Genomic DNA, 11,174 nt, shown 5'->3' with positions numbered 1-11,174 from the left:
GAGAACTCATTTTGATGGTGGGTGGCAGCAGGGGTAGAAACAACAGGGTCCTGGGGCAGTTGGCTGGGCAGCCACATCATTGTCAAGTTGTAGTGATGGTGGTGGTGACAGCATCAGCTATGGGGTGGCATCTGTGTTTTCCCCAGAATGGTTTTGTGATGTCACTTGCTGTGTTTTTGGAAACATTTTGTTTCTCTCCATGTTCCCAAACTGCACATTCATGGCAGTTTTGTGAGCTACCCAAGATCTTTTCACTACACTCTGACCCCCCACCGAAGAGTGTTTTTGCAACTGAGAACCTTAATTAAGACACTTTGTTAACATGGCATAAGAATTTATTACTGGCAGTAAGATACCATAACTGATTATCTTTTTTATTTTAAAAAAATTTTGTTCGTTGTATGGAGAAGGTAGGTAAGATTGATCATTAGATCAGACACATGTTCAAATTGTCATGTAGTCTCCAAGGAAAAACATATGCATTGAAATACCCATTAATAGTATCTTGAAAACACAGTGCTGCACTGTTTTTGGCAATATTCCAGGTAACCCTTCAGTAATTATATGATTTTTAACATTTTGAAAGTATTAAATAATGGTTGCCATGATGTCTGAGCTTGAGTTTCCAATTTTGTGACATGAAGAGAAAGAAAAGACATTTCAGAGATGATTGGACACTATTGAGTTTTGAAGCAATGGGAAAATATTTTATCTTTTTTGTGTATGGATTTTCATATCTATAATATAAATGAGTTGGATTCATTTGTGTTCAACAAATGAATAATTTAGTTCAGTCTCCATCGTTGTATATATGTGTCTATGTGTCTATGTCTATGTGGATGGACTTTTAAAGATAAAAGGGAATGAACTCTTTAACAGAGAAGCAAGAAAATAGATTTCACATTTTAGAAAAAAAAAGTAGAAAAGCAGAATGAGGAAATAAGTCAGATTTTCTAAAGATATTTAGTGAAGAGTGTCTTTAGAGCTCCTAAGTCATTTGACTTGGATCTTTTAAGCAGATTAAATTTGGTAAAATGAAATTTTCTCGGAAATAATTTCTAGCCTATTTGATAAGGATACCCACAACTTTACTAATTGAACCTATGTATCAGGATTTAATTTTTGTTTTTCTGGGGATGGATCTCAGGGCCTTGACTACGTACCACTGAGGTATGTACCTTGAGTATGTACCACAGGGCCTCCTCATGAGCTGTACCACTGAGCTATATCCCGAGTACTGGGTTATTAATTTTTAATCAAGTTTTACAAAGCTTTGTTTTCCTTGAGGACCATGCCACTTATACAATTTTATTTCCCTTTTTATTGTGGCCACCCAGAAACTCAGAGCTAAATCTCAGTATTCATTAGAGGGACTAGAATTCCATATCTATCCTCTAGTCCTATTTGATCCACAGTAGTCTGACATATGTTGACCTGCTATTATGTTTACTTTTCTCATATTTTTATATGCCTTATTTTATAGTTTGTATTTAAAAAATTAAAGTATCTTAAATTCTTTATGATGTCAGGGAAAGGTATAGGTTTAATTATTTAAAATTAAAGGGTGCTAAGAAATCTGTTTTCCTTTATTGATGAAACTTTGAAAATTATTAGTTTAATTTAAGCTATTTATTAGTTTACTGAAATGGGGGTAATGTGGGTGATTCAATCAAAATGAAAGCAATGACCTGTTCCTGGAACTGCATGTGTGGAATGAGGTCATGCATCATAAAAGAATAGTGCATTGCGGTGAGATCTTGCATTGACTTACCCTGGAAATAGATGGAGTCTCAGTTTTCACATCTGTAGTGTAAAGGAAATAGACTCTGAGCCCTCCAGAATTCATTCTAGCTTGGAATCTCGAATCCTACACAATAGAGCTGGGTTGCATTTTCCTCTTCAGTTTTGGTGCTATCTGTGCCTCTGTGGCTGGCCCAGGTACAACAGGGAAGGGAGCGGTGCATCTTGACTGGTGTTTGACTGCTGGAAGCTGACTGTACAGTTTGGGTTAATTTGGAAGTCTGTTTTACTTTTCCTAAGTTTTCAGGAGGGATATTTGTGAACCCTAGATTTATTTTCCTTTTTCCTTTCTCTTTAACAAAAGTAATTTAAGTTCACAAGAATGAAGATGATGACAGCAGCCTGGGCTTTAACTTTTGAACACTTTCCAGTTTTATGTCTTATTAAGCAATATTGTAAGTAATATGCACATATTTCAATAAAATACATGAAAAACTTTGCACATTGTTAAGACATCTTTTCACAGTGTGTTTTGTCAATTCTGGAAGTCTGCTCAAATCTGGCAAACTGTCAGGAAGTGGGGTAATATGGGAGGACATTACAAATGAAGAATATCTGATTAGGTGATGGTCGTGGTGGGAAGGTTTAAGGAGCATGTTAAAATAAAATACCAAGAACACCAGCATGATTTTAATTTAAAGCAGATGTCTTAGGATTCTTCAGACTGCTTTTTTTTAATTTTAAAGAAGCAAGAATATATATATTACATTTACATGAAACTAGTGTATTAATATTCATTGCAAAAGAAGCCTTATTGCAGAATATTATGATTAAAAATGTTCTTTAAATTTAACATACATAGTGTATTGTAAAGATGTGTCACATAATTCCCATTTTAAGATTAGATGTGAAATTGTTCTATGACATATAAGAATCTTACTGTCCTATACACAATGAAATAGATCATGTATGATAAAAATATCCACATAGATTTCACTGAATTGAATCATTTTCTTCAATACCAAGTAGATTGAAGAGCTTTATAGAAGAATATGTATGTGATAGCATTATGAAAGGAGTGATTCTGGGGGTATCAGAACTGAGACAGCATTCACAATTATGAAGCACCTCTTTCTACATCAGGCAAATTCAATGGATATTTAAGAAAAGTGTCTTAGGCCACCTATCATTTTCTAAGCTATAAAATGGAGTGGCCATCAGCATCTGACGATTAGTGGTATAGAAACTTAGGTAAGTTATATATAAAATGCACTTATTATGAGTCCTGACCCATAGAAAACCTTAATGAATGATAGAAACTCATATTACTTGCCTTATTCTCATTAAAGTAGAAAGTAGCTGAATATAAATTTTGGTTAAATAGGATAATGTTATTTTAGGTTGCACTGTGCCATTTTTATACCTGTAAATCAAGACTGCTATTCTTCAAAGACAGGAATTTCTGCTTGCCTTAAAAGGATGGATCAAAGTGATAGTATTTGTTCAGAAATAATAATGATGCTGAAGCCACACCATGATGATTGAATGTCCATGTTGCAAGCTGTGTGTTTGAAAGCTAATGGTTGTCTTTTCCACAAAGTATGTAAATAAATTAAGCAATAGCTTTAATTGCTACATAACTAGAGAAGGATAAGAATAATGAGTATTAATTTTTATTCATTTAATTATTTCTGAAGAAAATTATGAATATATTTTGATGTCAAGGAACACAAATTATTCATATTTGTGTAGAACAAATTGTTCATATTTCGTTTTTTGAGCAATAACGCTTTTACATTTTTCATAATCAGATCCTTCCCTAGATGTAACTTTCCCAACATATATTTTTTTTCTCTTATCACCCCACATAGCTGTTAAATCATTTTTAAAAGCAATACAATTGTATTGATGAAAACTCGATAGAAAAATATATTTTCTATTTCTTGATAGAAAAAGGAGTTTCTAAACTTAGGGAAGAATGGCAGTTTTTTTTTAATTGAACAGTTTTAAACATCTAGAATTTCTAGCTATAAGCTTCCTAACATATACAGAAACATATGACATGTAATATTTACAAATTACATATTAAGTTAGCTTATATTTGTCAAATAATAACATATAAATACAAATATGTAAACACATATGTTTCTTCTTAGATGTTTTACTGTGATGCAGAAAGGAATAGGTAAGATAATTAATATCCAATAGGTAACTGGTACCATGTGTGAGTTGAACACAGTTGCAGGCCATTCCTGTCTCTAGTACTTGCAACCCTTTCCCCTCTAGCTTCCTGAGGAACTGCACCATGGAAAGGAGGAGGTGGACACTTTCATTTTCCAGGCAGCTATTTCCCAACTTCTGTTTCTCATCATCAATACCTTTTATTTCATCAAAGGAAATTTCCTTTGGGAGTGCTTCTGATGCCTTGGATAAGACTTGGTATGAGTGCCTGAGGAACCCTTCAAAGTTGGACAGTGGTAAAGAGATGAAAACTAATGCCATCCCAACCCTCAGGAATGCACCTGAGGTTGATGGACATGGCACTGGTGGGACAAAAGGCTGACTTTATTGCCAAGTCTGGTAGTCAAGGACTTCTGAAGGTTCTTCAAGCTGGTAAAGATATCTACATGTTTGGTTAATTCAATGTTGGCTTTATTCTGTCTACCCGATGGCAGAGAATATAGTTGTGGTCACCAAGCACAATGATGATGAATGGTGTGCTTGGGAATCTTTTGATGGGGGTTTCTTTACTGTATGTGCTGGCCATAGTGAGCCCATTGGCCAGGGTAATGATGATTCTCTACCTTAAAGAAGACCAGACAGAATACTTAAGAGGAAAGACATGTCAAAGAGAAGTGAAGTAGCATTGATGGTCGTAGGTTATCCCATCACCTTTTAGTTGGAGGAGGAACAAGAGAAGGAAACCAGTGATGACGAGGTGGAGGAAGAGAAAGGTAAGAAAGAGGAAGATGAGGATGATGATGAGAAAACTGAGTTGGAAAATGTGGGTTCAGATGAGAATGACAGCAGTAAGGATAGGAAAAAGAAAACAAAGAAGACTGAGGAGAAATATATTGTTCAGGAAGAACTAACAAGAACAAGCCTATGTGGACCAGAAACCCTGATGATATGACCAGAAACCCTGATGATATGACCAAGAGGAATGTGGAAAATTTTACAAGAGCCTTACCAGTGACTGAGAAGACCACTTTGTGCCGCAGTCTGGCTGGGCACAAAATCACGAGCCACTCACAGCCTTGTAGATTCAAACAGCAATTCTTTATTCCTGAACTCTCACCAGCACTCTACACGCACGTTCTGGGGAAAAATCCACACCTCCACTGGGCTCTGTATCCCAAAATACTCTCTGAATCCCGCGAGAACTCAAGGGAACTCAAGGAGCGGGCGCCTGAGGCAGCAGGATACGCCCTATTCCCAGCAGGATCCACACCCTAAACCTGGAACCACCCTAAACCCGGATCCACCCTGGTCCTTGAGCAGGGTCACCTTTCTCAAACATTCATGCAATGTCACTGCAAATGACCTGGGTCCAAGGCAAGCCCATTCCTCCCTCTAAGCAACATGGGGTAGGCTGACAAGGAAATTGCCATGCGTCATTCCTACTTGGCTATGGCTCTCAGCAACTTTGTAGAGGTCAGTTGGAATTCTGGGCATTCCTATTTCTCTCTTGACCTCTTTGAAAATTGAAAATAAAAAGAAAACCCCCAAAGAACCAACATAAAACTCTGTGTCTATTGTGTCTTTATCATGGACAGCTGTGATGAGTCGATATCAGAGCATTTCAACTTTATCCACTATGTGATGGATACTGAGGCCCTGCCCCTGAATATCTGAGAAATATTTCTCTAGAGCAAAATCTTGAAGTCATTTGCAAAAACATTGTTAAAAAGTTCCTGAGTCATTTCTGAGTTGGTGAAGGACAAAGAACTACAAGAAGTTTTAGGCATTCTCTAAAATTCTGAAACTTGGAATCCATGAGGACTCCACTAACTGGCAATACCTTTTTGAGCTGCTGTGCTATTGCACCTCTCAGTCTAAAATGAGATGACTTCTCTGTCAGAGTATGTCTTATGCATGAAGGATACCCAGAAAACCATCTATTACATCCTGGGTGAGAGTAAAGAGCTTTCGTGGTAGTGAAGGAACATTAGGTAAGTTAAGCATATAATACTTATTACAGATACTGGCCCATATGAATGTTAGCTACTTGTTTCATTTGCCTTATTGTCATTAAAGTAAAAAGCAGCTGAGCATAAATTTAGTTTAGATAGGATAGTGTTATTTCAAGTTTTACTATGTCGTTTTCATATCTATAAATCAAGACTGGTGTTCTTCAAAGAATTTCTGCTTGCTTTAAAAGGATGGATCAAAGTGACAGTATTTATTCAGAAATAATGATGCTGAAGCCACTCCATGATGATTGAGTTTCCCTGTTGGCCAGATCTGTTATTGTGGAGCATGTGTGGAATTAGGAATTTGAGAATATTGAGCAGCATTGTGTGTAGCAGCCTGGTTCACAGTTTCAAAGAAGGTTCTAGGGCTACCTGAAGATGAAAAGGAGAAGAGATGAGATACAGAAGATGGAAGAAAGCAAGGTGAAGTTTGAGAACCTCTGCAATCTCATAAAAGAAACCTTGGATAAGAAGGCTGAGAAGGTGACTATGTCCATTGGTTTTGTGTCTTCACCCTGTTACATTATGTTTAGCACCTATGGCTGGACAGCCAACACAGAGCAGCCCATGAGGACCTAGGCACTTTGAGACAACTCTGCAATGGTCTACATGATGGCCATGAGGGATCTGGAGATCAACCCTCTCAACCAATTGTGGAGAAACTATAGCTAAAAGCTGAGGTGGACAAAAATGACAAGGCTGTCAAGAACCTGGTGGTTCTGCTGTTTGAGACGGCACTGCTTTCTTTTGGCTTCTCCCTTGAAGATCCCTAGACCACTCCAACCACATCTACCATAGGATCAAGTTAGGCCCAGGCATTCATGAAGGTGAAGTGAGAGCAGAGGAACTTAAGGTTGCTCTTCCTGATGATACATCCTACCTTATCCCATGCCTTGAAGGTGATAAGAATTCATCTTGCATCCATGGATTAAATGTTTTTACTTGGAAAACTTATGCTCTCTATGTAAAGTCCTGATAGCTCAGTAGGACCATAAAGTGGCCCTGGTCTCTCTGCCGATGTCCAGTGGTCTTTTCTCTCCTGTTCTTGTAACTAAGGCAGGAGCAAGGGTCTCTAGCCCTATCCCTTAATTTAACATCTGGTTTAAAGGTTGTATATCGTGCTTTATTTTGTTTGTTCTTTTGAGTTGAAGTTTAAACATGTGAAAAAATTTAAAAACCCACACTGGAAATATGGGAAAAGTGAAAAACATACACCAGGATTTTGAGGAAGGTTTTTTTAAAAAAATTGATGAAACTGAGAGAAGGAAGGAAGGAAGAACAAGGGCAACCTATAACTCACTGTATGTGGAGTTGATCTGGAGGAAATGTTGCTGAATGCTACCTGAATCCCTAACTCCATGGGGTTGGTGAAAGTTAATGGATGAGGGGCCACTTTAGCAGGTGGGTGGTGGATGAACTGAGCACACCAAACCCCACTGGTGCCTATGAGATGTATACTAGCTACCATACCAAAGATGCCAGCCCAAGCAGGGAGCCTGATGCCTCCAGTGGAAAGGCTGTGCCAGAAAAAGAGCTGAATTGTGTCTATTTTTCTAAATAATTATTTCATGATTTAAGATATAAATTGATCATAAACATTTTCTATCTCCACCTTTACTCCTTGGACATAGCTCTTACTAAATCTTTGAGAGCCTTCACGTAGCTAAACCTAAAGGTATTTTTTCAGTATTCATTATCTTTTTCAATCATTTGTTTGTCTTTGAAATATTCTTTTTTTCTTGTCTTATGAAATCATATCTTCTCCACTTTCTCTCTGGTTACTCCTTTTTGGGGTTCTTGTGTCTTAGAGTCTCTTCCTAGACATTATATATTAAATGTATAATCAAAATGCCATAAGAGGGAGCCAGCACTACTAGGAAAAGTGAAAAAAGAAACTTACAGAAATCTCATAGGTGAAAAAACACTAAGGGACATTCAGAGGCATCGTTTTATAAGGCAAAATTGCCCACAAGTTGCGGTGCTAGCTAAAGACAAAAAACAAAACCCCAAACAAACAAACAAACAACAACAACAAAAAAAACATGGAATGAGCAGTAAAAGAATAAATCTTTGTTAGAGTATATTATTAGACTTAATTCTTCAGTGTATCCTCCATCATACCATTTGCCCTCTAATTTTGGATCTGGTCATGTTTTGCCAGTAGAATGAGAAGGAAGTTAAGATGTACCAATTCCAAGCCTCGGCCTCAGATCTCACAAGTTTCCACTTGTTTTCTTATACCTTCATAATAGCTAAGAATAATATGCTTGGTCTATCCTGCTAGTCCCAGGAAGTCTTACATAAGGAACATTGCCAATCCCAACTAAGCCAAGCCTAGATCAGTCAATTCCCAGTTAGTGTAGACTTGTGACTTGAGAAATCAGGAGATTAGTCTACATCAATATTTTCTTTGCTGTTTTTTGAGTTTATTTTACTTAAATTTTTCTATTGCTGATTCTTATGTATTTGTATAGTATATTTTATTGGTGGTTAACTTAACAATTTAGCCTATAATTTTCAAAATGTTAAGTTAGAATTGCAATGAAACTAAAAGCAGGTTAGATAACATTCAGAGAATCTGAATGGTGGTTACCTTAGCAATTTAACCTCTAAATTGCAAATTGTCACATTGAAATTGCAGTGAAACTAGAGGAGGATTAGATATCATTTAGGGAACCTGAATTTGGAAGTAGATAAGCAAACTGATGATTCTTTTAATTGGCTCTATTTTGGGGCAGAAGGTGGAGCATTTTCTCCTATAAATATATCTCATAGAAGAATAGTTGTTTAATGTTAGTTGAGAGTACTTTATTCTTATAATAAGTATTGTTAAATTTATGTGTGGAAGGTTGCAATTGATGTTGGGAAGTTAGGGACTAAGGCTGCCTAAACTTTTGGACATTCAGATGTTTGAGGAATTTCTTACCTTATAAGTCATATTTTTCTAGACTTTATTTCCTATTTTTTTTTCACAGCTGGGACACTTTCACATGACTACACTTACTATGTATTGTAAGCTATCCATCACTATCTGGGTATTCTCTGACCACCAAGTTGGTGTGGTGCACAGAACTTATTAAGTGGAAGTGATATGTATGACTGGACTCAGGTAGGCTTGGAAAGCACCAGCAAGAGCTCAAACTTCTGTGATCTCTATCCTTCTGTACTTTCCAACCCACTCTTATGGTTTCATGAGGAGTTCTCTAAGAAAAGACTTCAGTCTAATTTACTTAATTTAAAGATATTTCTGTATTATATGCAGATACCCATGGAAAGTGGACAACTGCAGCATTACAAATACACTTTGTAAGGACAGTCCTGAGGACGGTGGTGAGAGGAAATCCTCATGATGGTAAACTTTGAGTAATATACATGCTTTTTCATTTTGTTTAGAAGGAGAAATAGCTAGATGTGTAATTATATATCAACTCATAGACCATTGCCAATGATTTGGCTGAAACATGATCTAAAAATTTGTGACAGGGAGCTTTGATAAGAGGTATATTAGTAGATTTCTCTGAATGGGCACCAAATGTGCAGACGTTTATATTCAAAGGGTGACATTGGCAGAGGTGCATTTTAGTAATTGGATGCATTAGTCGACCACTTTTGAGTATTCCAATCAATCTCTTTCCCCAGCTGCTCTTTCTTTACCTAATGAACTCATGAACAAAATGGCAGTGGTGGTTGGAATGAAGCTTGGTAACATAAACTTCCAACTCACAAAGGTTGATCTAGATACAGTCACTACTAAGTGCCCAGTCTACCATTGCAGAGATCAGCATCAAGACCTTGATACGAGGGGATCAGCCCGTTACTTGATGGCAGGTTGATTATATTAGATCATTTCTATCATTAAAGGGAAAGTTCTTTGCTTCTATTGGAATAAATATTTACTTTGGATGTTCAGTTTTTATTCCCTATCCACAGTGCTTCTGCCGTCTACTTATCATCTATGAATTTACAAAATATCTTATCTTCTCTCACAATAGTCTATGTAGTATTGCTTCTGATCAAGAAACATATTTTCTCAGTAATTGGGGTGTGGCCATAGTTCCACATTCATGAAATTCACTGATCTTAGGCATCAGTGAATTAACATCATCCTGAAGTAACTGACTTGATAGAATGTTGCAATGGACTTTTGAAGACTTTCAAAGTGTCAACTAGGTGGCAGTACCTTGCAGTGCTGGAGCAATGTTCTCCAGGATGTTATATACATTAGACGTGGGAAAATACATGGTACTCCTCCCTCTCCATTCCTTGCTAGAATTCACATGTCCAGGAATCAAGGAGTAGAAGTGGGGGAGACTCTTTATAATTACCCTGAGTGATCTACTGATACAAATTTGCCTTTTCTCTCTGTGATCTTAGGCTTTGTTAGTTTAGAGGTCTTAGTTCCAAAGGAAAAAATCCTTCCAATTGGAACAAAACAATGACTCCATTGAACTGAAATTAGAAATTGCCACCAGACCACTTTTGAAAACTTACACGTCTGAGTCAACGATCAAAAAAGGGAGTAACTATATTGGCTGGGGTGGTAGATTGATCTTATATCACGGAATTTGGGTTGGTACTCAACTATGGGGGTAAGGAGGAGAATGTGAAGAACGTGGGAAATCATCTAGTGTTTATTGTAAGTACTTCCATGTACTGTGATTAGATCAATGGGAGACAGGACTGCTGTGGGTCTAGACCCTCCAGGGAAGCTGAGGTGCTTGCTGAGGGCACAGGGAATATGGAATGGTGGAGGAAGAAGGTAAGTTATGAAACCAGCTATAACCATGTGATCAGCTGCAAAAAAGGAGGATTGTAATATGAGTATTTCTTCTTTGTTTTTTTTACATAAATGTTTATATACATGTGTGTATTACCTGCATATTTTTCTTTTTTTCTCATCCCCTATCATCTAGCATAAAATTGTTAGTAATAATTTTAAAAGAATACATATTGTTGCGTGAAGTATTCTATAAATGCCAATCATGTTAAGCTATTGATAAGATTTTTCAGTGTTCTACATGTTGCTGTTTTCCTGTCAATTATTGATTGAAAGTTGTTGAAATTTCTGACTGTAGTTGTGGATTTGCCTGTTTCTTTTTTGCATTCTATCAGTTTTGGATTCATAATTTGATCCATTGTATTTTATAGCTCTGTCAATGTTATTGCAGATAACATTAAGACTGTTGTGTACTCTTGGTAACTGGCTATGTTTCATTATGAAATGAACTTCTTTATTCTTGG

At 36.8% G+C, this 11,174-nt stretch overlaps 1 pseudogene; it reads left to right on the top strand.

Moving 5' to 3' along the window:
* The first annotated feature begins 401 nt into the window (after nt 1–401).
* Nucleotides 402–6,909, top strand: LOC113185288 (putative heat shock protein HSP 90-beta-3; annotated as a pseudogene).
* Nucleotides 6,910–11,174: the final 4,265 nt, after the last annotated feature.

This window comes from Urocitellus parryii, chromosome 5 (assembly GCF_045843805.1).
Source record: "Urocitellus parryii isolate mUroPar1 chromosome 5, mUroPar1.hap1, whole genome shotgun sequence".
In the NCBI taxonomy this organism is placed as follows: Eukaryota; Metazoa; Chordata; class Mammalia; order Rodentia; family Sciuridae; genus Urocitellus; species Urocitellus parryii.
The sequence above is the reverse complement of the archived record's forward strand: the minus strand, read 5'-3'. Positions and strand labels throughout refer to the sequence as shown.